This window comes from Lytechinus pictus, chromosome 3 (assembly GCF_037042905.1).
Source record: "Lytechinus pictus isolate F3 Inbred chromosome 3, Lp3.0, whole genome shotgun sequence".
NCBI lineage: Eukaryota > Metazoa > Echinodermata > Echinoidea > Temnopleuroida > Toxopneustidae > Lytechinus > Lytechinus pictus.
Window position 1 is genome coordinate 15263605 of NC_087247.1, and position 13397 is coordinate 15277001.

The 13397-nt window shown below is 35.7% G+C and overlaps 1 long non-coding RNA gene across 1 annotated transcript; it reads right to left on the reverse strand.

Annotated features, from left to right (window-relative positions):
- Positions 1–309: 309 nt before the first annotated feature.
- On the reverse strand, positions 310–12229 carry LOC129256513 (uncharacterized). The gene is made up of 3 exons (XR_008584038.2): positions 11916–12229; positions 7497–7589; positions 310–6093 (listed from the first exon to the last, which is right to left on the reverse strand). It is a non-coding gene; the product is annotated as an uncharacterized LOC129256513 (long non-coding RNA).
- Positions 12230–13397: the final 1168 nt, after the last annotated feature.

Sequence of the window (13397 nt, forward strand, 5' to 3'; positions counted from 1 at the left end):
CTGAAATAAGGAAAATTGTTCAAAATAACTGATAACATTAACAGTTTTCTTTCGCATTCTTCCAGATTTGATTTAACTCATTGTCCCACAACCGTACTTGATTTCTCACATATACAAGTTTTTGATTCGATTGGCATGATTGGAAAATCTGTACACTAATGTATGTCAAGGTCTACAAATCCATGTTTCTGATCGAGTCAGGTTGAAAATGGCCTCTATATCCAAAATACACGCAACGGTTCTGAATATCAAGTTACAATTCATGTGGAATTCTTTTAAGCACAGAGGGACAGTTTTTTTTTTGTGTGTGCTTTATGTTGCACATTTATGAACCAAGTGTTCTCAGGTTTGTGCAACAGCAAATTGAAATGTACTTTGATCATTGGTTTTCATAGAAATGAGTGAAAATTAGCATGTACGGAATGTACGCGCATCTGCAGAATAGTTAGTAATGGCAGCAGAATGGTTGAAAATTGATTTCTTCAAATAGAATGTTTACACATGTGTATATCAAGACACTGCTAGAAATTCATAATGAAACATATCTCTGACTCTGTCTTACTTCACAGTGAAATCTACCATCTAAATCTGCTGACACAAAGATGATAATATACCATTACAAGTTTTAAAGACCCTGACCGGTGTAAAAACAGTCATATATCAAAATAAAGGTAATGATTCATACAATACAAATATACCAAAAATATTACATATATCTCCTTCCATTTCTGACAAATATTAAATAACAAGTGGAATGCCTCTGGCCGTCTCACCTGCATCACGCGATTCAATATAGCAGCAGTGCTGATTTTGAAAACTACTATAACTCGCACAAGATGTTCAGTGATACTTGGTTACTCTTATTTCCACGTTTTATGAACTAGACCAATACACTTATAGAGATATGATGACAATTCAACAAATACCCCCAACGTGGCCAATGTTCTTTGACCTTACATGACCTTTGACCTTGATCATGTGACCTGAAACTCGCACAGGATGTTCAGTGATACTTGATTACTATTATGTCCAAGTTTTATGAACTAGACCAACACACTTTCAAATTTATGGCTGTAATTCAACAAATACCCCAATTTGGCCAAAGTTCATTGACCCTAAATGACCTTTGACCTTGATCATGTGACCTGAAACTTGCACAGGATGTTCAGTAATACTTGATTACTATTATGTCCAAGTTTCATGAATCAGATCCATAAACTTTCAAAGTTATGATGGTAATTCAACAGATACCCCCAATTCGGCCAAAGTTCATTGACCCTAAATGACCTTTGACCTTGGTCATGTGACGTGAAACTCATGCAGGATGTTCAGTGATACTTGATTAACCTTATGTATAAGTTTCATGAACTAGGTCCATATATTTTCTAAGTTATGATGACATTTCAAAAACTTAACCTTAGGTTAAGATTTTGATGTTGATTCCCCCAACATGGTCTAAGTTCATTGACCCTAAATGACCTTTGACCTTGGTCATGTGACATGAAACTCAGGCAGGATGTTCAGTAATACTTGATTAACCTTATGGCCAAGTTTCATGAACTAGGTCCATATACTTTCTAAGTTATGCTGTCATTTCAAAAACTTAACCTCAGGTTAAGATTTGGTGTTGACGCCGCCGTCGCCGTCGCCGCCGCCGCCGCCGCCGCCGCCGTCGCCGTCGCCGTCGGAAAAGCGGCGCCTATAGTCTCACTCTGCTATGCAGGTGAGACAAAAATCAAAGAAACTGCTCCTCCAAAGTACGCTTCGATTGAGCACCCCCACGTCGCCTGGAAATGATGACGTCACGTTGTGTCAGGAGGGTTGTGATTCCATAGGTTTGTGTACAAAAGCATTGGGTATTTTCTTCCATTTCCATGTTATGAATCCATTTTTTTTTTTCGTTTTCAGATGAAAATGGCACTCAAAATTATTCACTGTTCGAATTGTTGTAAACCTACAACTATTCACTACCTTTTTTGTGATTTCTTTGTTTGGCTCTTATTGGGCCTAAATTGCTATGTCAGGAAAAGTTGTTATACATAATCTAAATGCAGATAGAATTGAAATCTGCGCCAAATAAGCAGGAAATAAAATATGGCAAAAACTAGTTCAAAACTGTAGATTTCATAAATTCAAGCTTGTGGGTAAAAATATATGTGATATCCCTCTGTGATAGAAGTGAAGAGAATGAAATGCGTTATCTGGAAAGCAAAAAATCACCCAGTTTTTCTGTGTACAAACCTATGGAATCACGACGCTTCTTACACAACGTGACGTCACGGTCTCGAGGCAGGTGAAAAGCACAATAAAGCCTATTTTCTAAGCGGGGTTCGAAGCCCGATAATTGGAATATTCACAAGCAAAATACTCAGCTGGGAAGCGGTGAAAATGCATAAAGCATACCTTGCTGTATTTAGTAGCTTATAAGCTTTCGATTGGTATATAATTTATCAATTTCATTTTCGGGTCCGGTCTGGATCTTTAATGTAAGAGAGGAATTACAATAGCACCTGAACTCTTGCCCTTTTCTACTCGTGGTGCAACCACACTTCTTTGGTTTGAACATGGTGTTAATAGCTCCATGGTTGAAATATTTCAGTCTTGAAATACATACTGTTGTAACTATTGATTGATTATTTTTTACAATAATTGAAAGAGGTTTTGATTGCAAATAAGATTGCATTGAGCATAACATGGATTTTCAATTCCATACAGCATGTTTTCTATTCATTCAATGGTGAATTCCCCTTCAATTTTGTTCCAATGCTGATGATACATCTACAGTACATGTAACTGTTTCATTGTACAGAAGAAATTATGACCTTTTTTGCTTACAGCTGCAAGCAAAATAATTCAATGCTACTAACTGAGAAGTATGATGAAATAAATATCAAGCAAGCAATTAAAATAAATAGTGCAAAGTACGAACACCAGATAAAATGTACATACATGTACGGATTGTACGCCCGATCTTCATACCACTTTTCAATTAATCAGGAGCTTCTGTTGGAAGCTTCTTGGAATTGATATCAATTTTACTTCCAAGAAGCTTCAAACATGAGTCCATTTGATCTGTCATGCACTATGAAGGGCCTATCACCCTTGACTATGCACAGATAACAGTTTTGACTATGCACCTCAAATCAGTCAATATTTGTTAATATTGTATAATTAATATAGTACATTGCTCTATTGATTGTAGCAATAATTGACAGAGACTGATTGATTAGTTCGACTAGCTTTCTACTTGACAATGTTATCAAATAATATATCTTTGAAATTCAAGTTTTATATTGAAAACTGTCCTTGTATTGAAATATTAATCAATGCTATGCTGCTATTTCTTACCCAAAACATTCCTTTGTTTTACTTTTACTTAGTTACAGTTAGAAGGTATTTTAATCTAAAGGTATGACACCATCTAATATTCTTCTATCATGGATCAATAAAAGTAACTGCAACCCCCCCCCCCTATTTAGAATGAGGTCAAGTGTCATCATCAAATTATTCAAGACATTCATATTTTTAGTCTGAATGAAGAATCCGGAATCGATCATTACAATGTGATAAACATGTCTATTCTCATCTGATAAAACACTCTCTGCATAGTTGCCATGGTTGCTTCAAAGAATTGAAAAAAGATCTATGTGTGATAATGTCCAGCTGTTACATCAACTTTCATTATACCTACCAAACTAAAAACTGTTTGGAAATATCATCACTCAACTTTAAGAATGATCACAGTATAACGAGTCAAATGTGTGTCTCATAGGCTGTCAATAGTGTGGATCAATAGTCTGAATTTTACAAGTTGAGTAGATCATCTAACTTTCCAAAATTAAATACTACTAACTTGTAGTGGCCATTTGATCTTTTTTTCAACTGCTGAAGTGAACTATTAAAATATTCAAATCAAACATTTCTACTGACCTCTCTAGGCCATACTTTTATTTTTCTTAAAAATGTCTCTTTGAGTAGGCCTACTAATCTTACAAATTTAAGACACAGATAATATCCTGAAATTTTCAGCCCAGAATAGGTTTTATGGAAAAACCATGCAGATATTTCATTCTAATCTGGCACTCGATCGAAAGAAAAAAATCATGTAATTGTAAATTGCAAAATTTATCCTATTAAAACCTTTTCATTTCATGTCAGCAGCCATACTGTTTGATGGCATACACAGAATGGAATAGTGATATCCAAATTTTGAGGGATTTATCAAAACTAAAGACAAGCTTTAAACTCTCAATCACAGATATTGATATAGTTGAGATAAAGTAGCACCATGGACCTACAACAGGTCCATGGTAGCACTCACATTTTGGCACTTCCTATTAGTTGTTCCCATAGAGCCTGTTCTCACTACGTTCCTAAAACTAGTTTACTGGAAACTAGTTTAACGCGTAGTGAGAACGGTCAAAGCGGTCTTGGAAGCGATCTTCCAAACCAGTTTGGAAAACCACCTCACGATGTAGTTTTCAAGATCGCTTTGCCTCGTTAAACTGGTTTTAGCGTAAGTGAGGACACAACCGTTCTTCGGGAAGCGATCTTCGCACAATTTGAGCGCGCTACTCCACACGACAGGTGTAGAATGCCTATGCTGCGGTTTCAAATTTCGCGCGAAACGTGTCACCCCACTGAGGGCGTTTCCATAGCAACAAGAGCGCTTTACGTGAAGTGATTTTGAAAACCACTTTCGGGTGATCAAGTGGGAACGCTAGCAAAGCGATCTTCCAAAGTGGTTTCCTGAATAGGTTTCCAGTAAACTAGTTTTAGAAAGCGTAATGAGAACGGCCTCATAGTCATGCCTAAGTTTATAAACAGCTTTTTGTATCCACTCTAAAAAAGGATTTAAAACAAATCCAGATCGGCTGTTGATAGTGACCAGTCAAATGTTGGATTTATTTTAAATCTTTAGGATTAACATTTAAATCTCAAAAGATTTAAATTCAAATCTTTCAGATTTTATTTTATATTTAAATCTTCAAGGTTTAAAACTAAATCTAATATTCGGCTGGTCACTTTTCACAGCTGATCTGGATTTATTATAAATTAATGATTAATGAGTGTATGGAACACTCCTGGTGTGAAGCTATACTAGTACATAGAGGTGTAATGTATAAATTTTCTCGGGTGCAGTCCACTGAATAAGATGTAAAAACACATTGAATACGGTGATAACAAGTAACCTTCAATCATTACTATGACCTTTGACATTTGGGCACATGCATCTATTCAACATCTGTTTACATCCACATATCTGGGAGTACCTGATGCCAACATGAATTCAGAAACATACTGCATGTATATAACTTCTACCTTGCAAATTTGTGCTGTACTTTTTATGCACACAGTCGAATGAGGGTAAAGTCTACAGTGCAGCTATATGCATGTATTCATGTGGATGTATTGTTTCTTTTATAAGTAGCACGGCTTATTATTTCCCCATTTTTTTTTTATTTCATTAGCAATGTTTCCATATTCATTCACTGATTCCCCCTATTGACTAATAAATTCATCCTGTAAGTTCCATCTACTTTATGCAGGGAGCAACTGGGGTTTTTTTTACCATTGAGTTCACAAATTCAAAATCAACAGTATCCAATACAAGATTGTTATGCTAACAAGTTACACGAGGACATAATTCAAAAACAAATTCAAGCAAAACTGTGATGGATTTATTGGATTCATTTATTATTACCTATTTTTCCACCATTTTACTGGTAATAATCATAAAAAAATGTTGGAAATTCTCAAATCCAAATAGTGTTCAGTGAGGAGAAGAAAAACTTAATCGATACTTAAGAAATGGAAATCTCGTTCACAAGAGGACAACACACACACAAAAATAAGGTTAAATGGGGCACTTTGCAGAAGATTACTTTAAATACCAAATACATTACAACACAATGGGACTCGTATACATGTAGTTTAAATCTTTACAATCAGGTAAGTTCTTACAATCACATTACAGATCCTTACCTGAGGTTGATGCAGTGTCCACCGTTCTTGGCGAGTTTGATTTGTAACTCGCCATATCCTCTGCATTCAGGCTGAGATCGGACTGAGACAAACTGGAGTTTGTCTTTCCTGTAATCAAAATATTAAAAAGTGACATGATATTAAAACTGTATACTAAATCTGTTAAAATAGAGAGATAGGATATTACAAGGTGGTAAAACAGATTAGCATACATGTAGGCAAATTATTATGTTGATTAATGATTATATTTTAAAGTAAATTTCATTGATATTCTTGGAAATTATGTATACTTTTGCCAAAGAGGGGGATCATCATTCTTTTCCTGCCCTATTTTTTTCAATTACCTTAATACATGCCGGCATTAATGAATCATGGTCATATTAATCCAGGGTTACATAACAACTTTGAGAGTGCAGGCTGAGTCAAAGTGGAGGCTTGATAAGAAGAAAATCACAATTTGATGGTAATTTTCCCACTTTTGTGCACATTTTACAGAAAAAAGGGGAGCTGAAGCCATCCCCCTTTATGTGAGTAACCATATCTACAGTAACTAACAGTTGTATATTTTAACTGCACTGATGTAAGTGATGATTATCGAATTGACCTCCAACATGTACAAGTATTGAAAAAAAACAAAAACATTTGGCTGTAGTTCAGAAAATGGCCGGCATTTTAAATTTGATGGATTCAGAATCAATATTGAACAAAACTTATTGGGAATGTAATAATTTCTTACATGAAAATTGTGTTCAAAGATTGATTCATTGATTGATTGATTTGAGGTTTAACGACACTACCAACACAATGTGTCGTATAAGTGTCTAAATATTAATCTGTTAAGTTATGTGAAATGGTAAGATATGTTTTCTTAATATTATTTATACGATTTATACGAAATAACAAAATAAATTTGGCCTCAATTCAAATGTTAGCTACTTCAATTGTGTTCATAGAGTAAACAGAACATACAGTAGGCACTATATTTTAATATTTTCCTCACTTGATTTTGACTCTATTTTTTCCTTTTCAGATGACAGGATTTTCAAGCCTACATGTAGGGTGCTCCAGAAGTTAAACCCTACAATATAATCTAAGTTTAAGTGTATCAGTACTTTCTAGTATGTACAGTACTCAGAATTATATAACCTCTAAGTTGTAGCATGCATTGTCATGAGATATACATCAAATTCCAGGTTTCAAAATTTACTCATACTCTGACCACCCCATACATGTACATCATGTTCTGAGGCTATAAAACGTTTGCAACTCCAAAGGTCCGAATGTTGACAAACTGAAAAAGTATCAAAGTCGTATACAAACAGTGTGAGTAAATTTTTCACAACATGTGTGAAATTATTGTGCATACTGCATAGCATGGCTGATTTAATGCCCATCAAAGAGCAAGTAAAAAATGTAATTGGTCACTTAATGATGACTGACTGAAAAATATATATATACATATTTGATTTACATACATATATATTTACATAATGTAACCGCGAACCACTTACCACCATCTGATTCATAGTCCTTGCCATTCGTGGCTCCAACCCTAAAGGTCTTGAGAACATGGTGTTTGATAGCCTTCATCTCTCATGCATCCTCTAAAAGTAAGACATAAAAATCATTTATCAATCGCATGTCTGGATTGGAAAGTCATTTCAAATTAGGGGAGAAACAAAAGGGACTCCAGTATTACTGTTACTTAATTACACATCCAGATCTATTTCTACTGAAAAGTGTCAAACTAAAAAACATTTAAATTTGTTCACTTTTTAAAGTACAGTCCACCAACTGGTGTAGTCTTATTACTATTCACATCTGCCATTAACAGTTTCAACTCTGTATGTCTTGGATCGGGGTTTTATTTGGAGCTTTAGTTCTTCTTTGTGATTGCATACAATTCACACAAAGATTGAACTTCAAAAGGTGGATATTTTAGCTAATTTGTTTTGAAAAGTGCAATCACAAAAGTAGCTACACCATCCTTATGCCTACTAACTTCTACATCATGATACTCCTCCCATTTTCAAAGCCAATTAAAGCAAACAGAATTATAACCATTGCACCAGGTGTTCACACATTTCTGTTTTCAACATTGTTATATCCAGTGACTTTTCAACAAGACGTTGTAATTTTAAATACAAACTATTGTCAATAAATATATCTTATGTTTCCTACCATAATCCATACCATGCGGAATTTCACTATTTTACTTCCCGACATAAAATTCAAGATATTTTCTTGATGCTGACTATGCAATGAGGCTTGATACTTGATGGAGTAATCCCTTCGGCAGCTCATACAGGAAGCTCTACTGTAGCCAAGGACATCACACGCTCACTATTTCTTTGGTATTTGTAACTATTCAAATTTGAAATATAAACAAAATGTTCTAAAGAGTGAAGTGGCTATGAATGATTTTTGTGAAAATAGGAATTTCAAATTTCTTGATTACCGGTATTTTTTTTAATGTAGCACCCTCCTCCTCTGTACTCTTTTTCTTTTTCTTTAAAAATGGACCTTACAATGCTTAAATCTTACAAACTCTGATAGAAAGCTACATAAAAAGGTTATAACCTGACATTTTCAGCACATTCAAAATTTGAGAAGTTATTAAAAAAAATAAAAGTATAAGTGTGTTGCAAAAATATTAGTTATCATGGACCTATCATTGACACAATAAAAATTGTATCTTGCTGTAACAAAAAATACATCCAATAAAACCAGGCCTGTCTCAATTTCCCTGCATACCATAAGTTCTTGGAAATACACACAACTTCACATTAGCGATAGCCATGGGGGGGGGGGGTAAAACAAACATGTTTTAACTCTCTCATGAACTCATTTTACATCCGATCTTATTAAATTACCCTTATTACCGGATGTACTGGAAAAATGCAGAAAGCTGCAGCCAAGTTCCAGGTCTAGCTTTCGTCCAAGCCCAATCTTCTTCCATTGATCGTGACCAAAAAACCCCAGAATTTTATTTTTTTGTTTATTTCCTGATTTCTCTGTGATTTTCAAACTTTGAGTTTGACATGTTTTTGTGGACTTGTGACTTTGTTATAAATCAAAATTAAACGTTGTTGTTGTTCGTTGTGGGTCGTTTCCACAATTTACAAGTCATATTCATAGTTCTAACTTCAATTTAAACTGTCTATTCAAATAAAGTAACAGACTTTGTAATCATGCCTTTCATGGTACGAACATTATTGTCAACTATATTAAATTATTATTACGGTACTACCACCAGCAATCAGCATGACCAGTTTATTTCTAGCACATTAATCAATGCAAAGCAAAGGCAGGACTAAGGTATGGACTATGGTACTGGTGTGTTCTCCAGGCAACAAATAAAAACAATGTTTTCTCGTCCAAAAACACGTTCCCTCATTCAATAGACACAACAAACGAATACCTGGCCTTAAGCTTGTAACCGATTTTGCAATCGGCAACCGATTCCATTCGATTTCACCACAATCGGCAATCACTTGCCGATCTTCGATCATGCCCCTTGAAGGAAAAAATCGAAAATAAAAAATCGGCGTAGATCTGGTTACAGTGCGTGATCGCTCAGAACATATTTCAAGATTGTTTTTGAGGTGCTAGCTATTTAGAGGTCGCATTATTCAGGGAGAAAGACGCGGTATTATCTATGGCGATGTTTAAGAGGATAGATATCTTCTCTTCCGCTTCTCTTCCAACTCATGGTGATAGCGGATGCCGCCGTGAACTTTGAAAGGTCGTATTACCGACGGAGCTCACTGCGTTACTCTCTTACATCGTTTATGATTATATACATTTTATTTTCAACCTCGTGGTGATAGCGGATGCCGCCGTGAACTTTGAAAGGTCGTATTACCAACGGAGCTCACTGCGTTACTCTCTTACATCGTTTATGATGATATACATTTTATTTTCAACCTCGTGGTGATAGCGGATGCCGCCGTGAACTTTGAAAGGTCGTATTACCGACGGAGCTCACTGCGCTACTCTCTTACCCCCTTTATAATGATATAAATCTTCTCTTCAACCTCGTGGTGATAGCGGACCCCGCCATAAACTTTTAAAGACTGTACTATTGACGGAGCTTATTGCGTTACTCTCTTACATCGTTTATGATGATATACATTTTATTTTCAACCTCGTGGTGATAGCGGACCCCGCCGTGAACTTTTAAAGATCGTGCTACTGACGGAGCTCATTGCGTTACTCTCTTACATCGTTTATAATGATATAAATCTTCTCTTCAACCTCGTGGTGATAGCGGACCCCGCCATAAACTTTTAAAGACTGTACTATTGACGGAGCTTATTGCGTTACTCTCTTACATCGTTTATGATGATATACATTTTATTTTCAACCTCGTGGTGATAGCGGAAGCCGCCGTGAACTTTGAAAGGTCGTATTACCGACGGAGCTCACTGCGTTACTCTCTTACATCGTTTATGATGATATACATTTTATTTTCAACCTCGTGGTGATAGCGGATGCCGCCGTGAACTTTGAAAGGTCGTATTACCGACGGAGCTCACTGCGCTACTCTCTTACCCCCTTTATAATGATATAAATCTTCTCTTCAACCTCGTGGTGATAGCGGACCCCGCCATAAACTTTTAAAGACTGTACTATTGACGGAGCTTATTGCGTTACTCTCTTACATCGTTTATGATGATATTCATTTTATTTTCAACCTCGTGGTGATAGTGGATGCCGCCGTGAAATTTGAAAGGTCGTATTACCGACGGAGCTCACTGCGCTACTCTCTTACCCCCTTTATAATGATATAAATCTTCTCTTCAACCTCGTGGTGATAGCGGACCCCGCCGTGAACTTTTAAAGATCGTGCTACTGACGGAGCTTATTGTGTTACTCTCTTACATCGTTTATGATGATATACATTTTATTTTCAACCTCGTGGTGATAGCGGATGCCGCCGTGAACTTTGAAAGGTCGTATTACCGACGGAGCTCACTGCGTTACTCTCTTACATCGTTTATGATGATTTACATTTTATTTTCAACCTCGTGGTGATAGCGGACCCCGCCGTGAACTTTTAAAGATCGTGCTACTGACGGAGCTTATTGCGTTACTCTCTTACATCGTTTATGATGATATACATTTTATTTTCAACCTCGTGGTGATAGCGGATGCCGCCGTGAAATTTGAAAGGTCGTATTACCGACGGAGCTCACTGCGTTACTCTCTTACATCGTTTATGATGATATACATTTTATTTTTAACCTCGTGGTGATAGCGGACCCCGCCATAAACTTTTAAAGACTGTACTATTGACGGAGCTTATTGCGTTACTCTCTTACATCGTTTATGATGATATTCATTTTGTTTTCAACCTCGTGGTGATAGCGGACACCGCCGTGAACTTCAAATTGATTTGAAATCGCTAGCTACCCAAAACATTTTAATAACATATTTCAAATCATCGTGCGTGCTTGCGTCTTCTACTTCATTTTAATTGCACTTGCGACTTTAAGATGATGCGTCGTAAGAGATCATTCCAATAATTCTAAATCGCTAGCACCTAAAAATACTTCTAAAAGATGTCCCGCCGATCGTTCATTAACCTGTGATCTATGAGAAATATTTTCATTTTATTTTCCTTTGCGCCTTTGCTCGGAAGATGCGTCTTTCGTTTATCTTTCTAATAAAAATCACTCGGTTTATTTTAAAGCAATAACACCTCAAAACCCCTGGCTTTAAAACGATCGCGCATGTTGGCGACTTACATTCCAATGCATTCGTCTTTGTGACTTTGTCAGGAAGATGCGCGCGACCGCGAACAACATTTTGATGTATTCCTTTGTTTTTAAACATCGCCGATTCGATTTTCGATTCGATTTCGATTTTAGAAGCTTAACTGCCGATCCGATTTTCGATCTGATTTTTGATCCGATTTACAACATTACCTGGCCTGGCTCGTGACAATCAACGGATGTTGACAGCTTCATAACGGGAATCCCACGGCGTCGCAAACAGCATCTCCTCGAGCCTACTCGCAATAAAAAAAATGTGTGATGCGACGCTATCGGTTTATTTCTTGGATTCGTGAACTATTAGTCCAATAACAACCTCGAGTACAACAAAATATTCTCCATATGTCCAATGCATAGACCTCAGACTAGAAACATCAATATACAAGCTAAAAGAAGGCGTTTTGATGGAGGATTTGATGGCTGTTTATATGTAGCAACCACCGGTCCGATATCCCAATGCGAGCTTCACAAAAGTATGTTAAAGAGCTCCCTCTGCGACAATAGACAGTATAGCGCCCATCCATCGACATTCTCGGTGCTTTCCGAATGCTGTCCTTCTCAAGCTGACAATTTCAAGTTTACATTATAGTTTCTTACTCTACTTTCCTCCCATATCTCATACAAGCTTAGCTCAAATTTTTCCTTCCTTATTCAGGCGATATAATTATTATTATATATATATATATATATATTTGTTTTTTCTCCAATCACCTCTTTTAGATTTACCACATTTGCTTATTTACATGTATTTTTTTTTGTTTTGAATAATATTTTATTTTCTTCCTCTTTCAAATCAATAAGTTGACAATCACAATTCATATAAATAAATATTCTTTGCATCTATACAATCAATAAACAATCAAACAAATAAATATATCAATATCAATGAGATTACAAATATTTTTAAAAATTATTACAAATGAAATTAAACTGCCAAATTTCTCTTCTATGACAATGTGAAACATTTTTTTTTCCCCAAAAAGTACATAATATAGCTTAAAATTATTTCAATATTTTTTATTTCAAAATTATGTCAAATCAAATAAACTACTTTTTTCATAAAACTCTATGCTCCTTTAAGAGGAAGATTATATATATATAATCTTTCACTCACCCACGCACCCTCACACACATACACGCACACAAAAACCCTCACGCACACACATCATACAACAGGTAGCACATCCGTTCTGGTCTGTCGATCTGTAACTTTGTATCATTGAGAAAAAAAAATAATAAAATAAAATAGAATACGATAAATGATAAGTCAAAGAAATGCACCAATTTGTTCCCATTTTCTTAAGTGTACTCCCAAATTCCCTGTTTTCTTGGCTATATTATATTCTTCTTTTCTGTAACCTTTAATCATATCTGTTGTTTTTTGTACGGACGGTGGTTCGCCCTTTTCTCTGGAAATAAAAATTATATGTTTTAGCAGAAAGATTATACAGTTTATTGCATGTATTCTCACACATTTACCAGATAGACCGATGAAAATTGTTTTCCAATCATCAATCCTAACTTCCTTTAAATGAAGCTTTTTGATGACCTCCTTCCATAACTGTTTAACCTTTAAACAATCTAAAAATAAATGTTGTTATGTTTCTACCTGTTGTTTACAAAAAGAACAAAAAT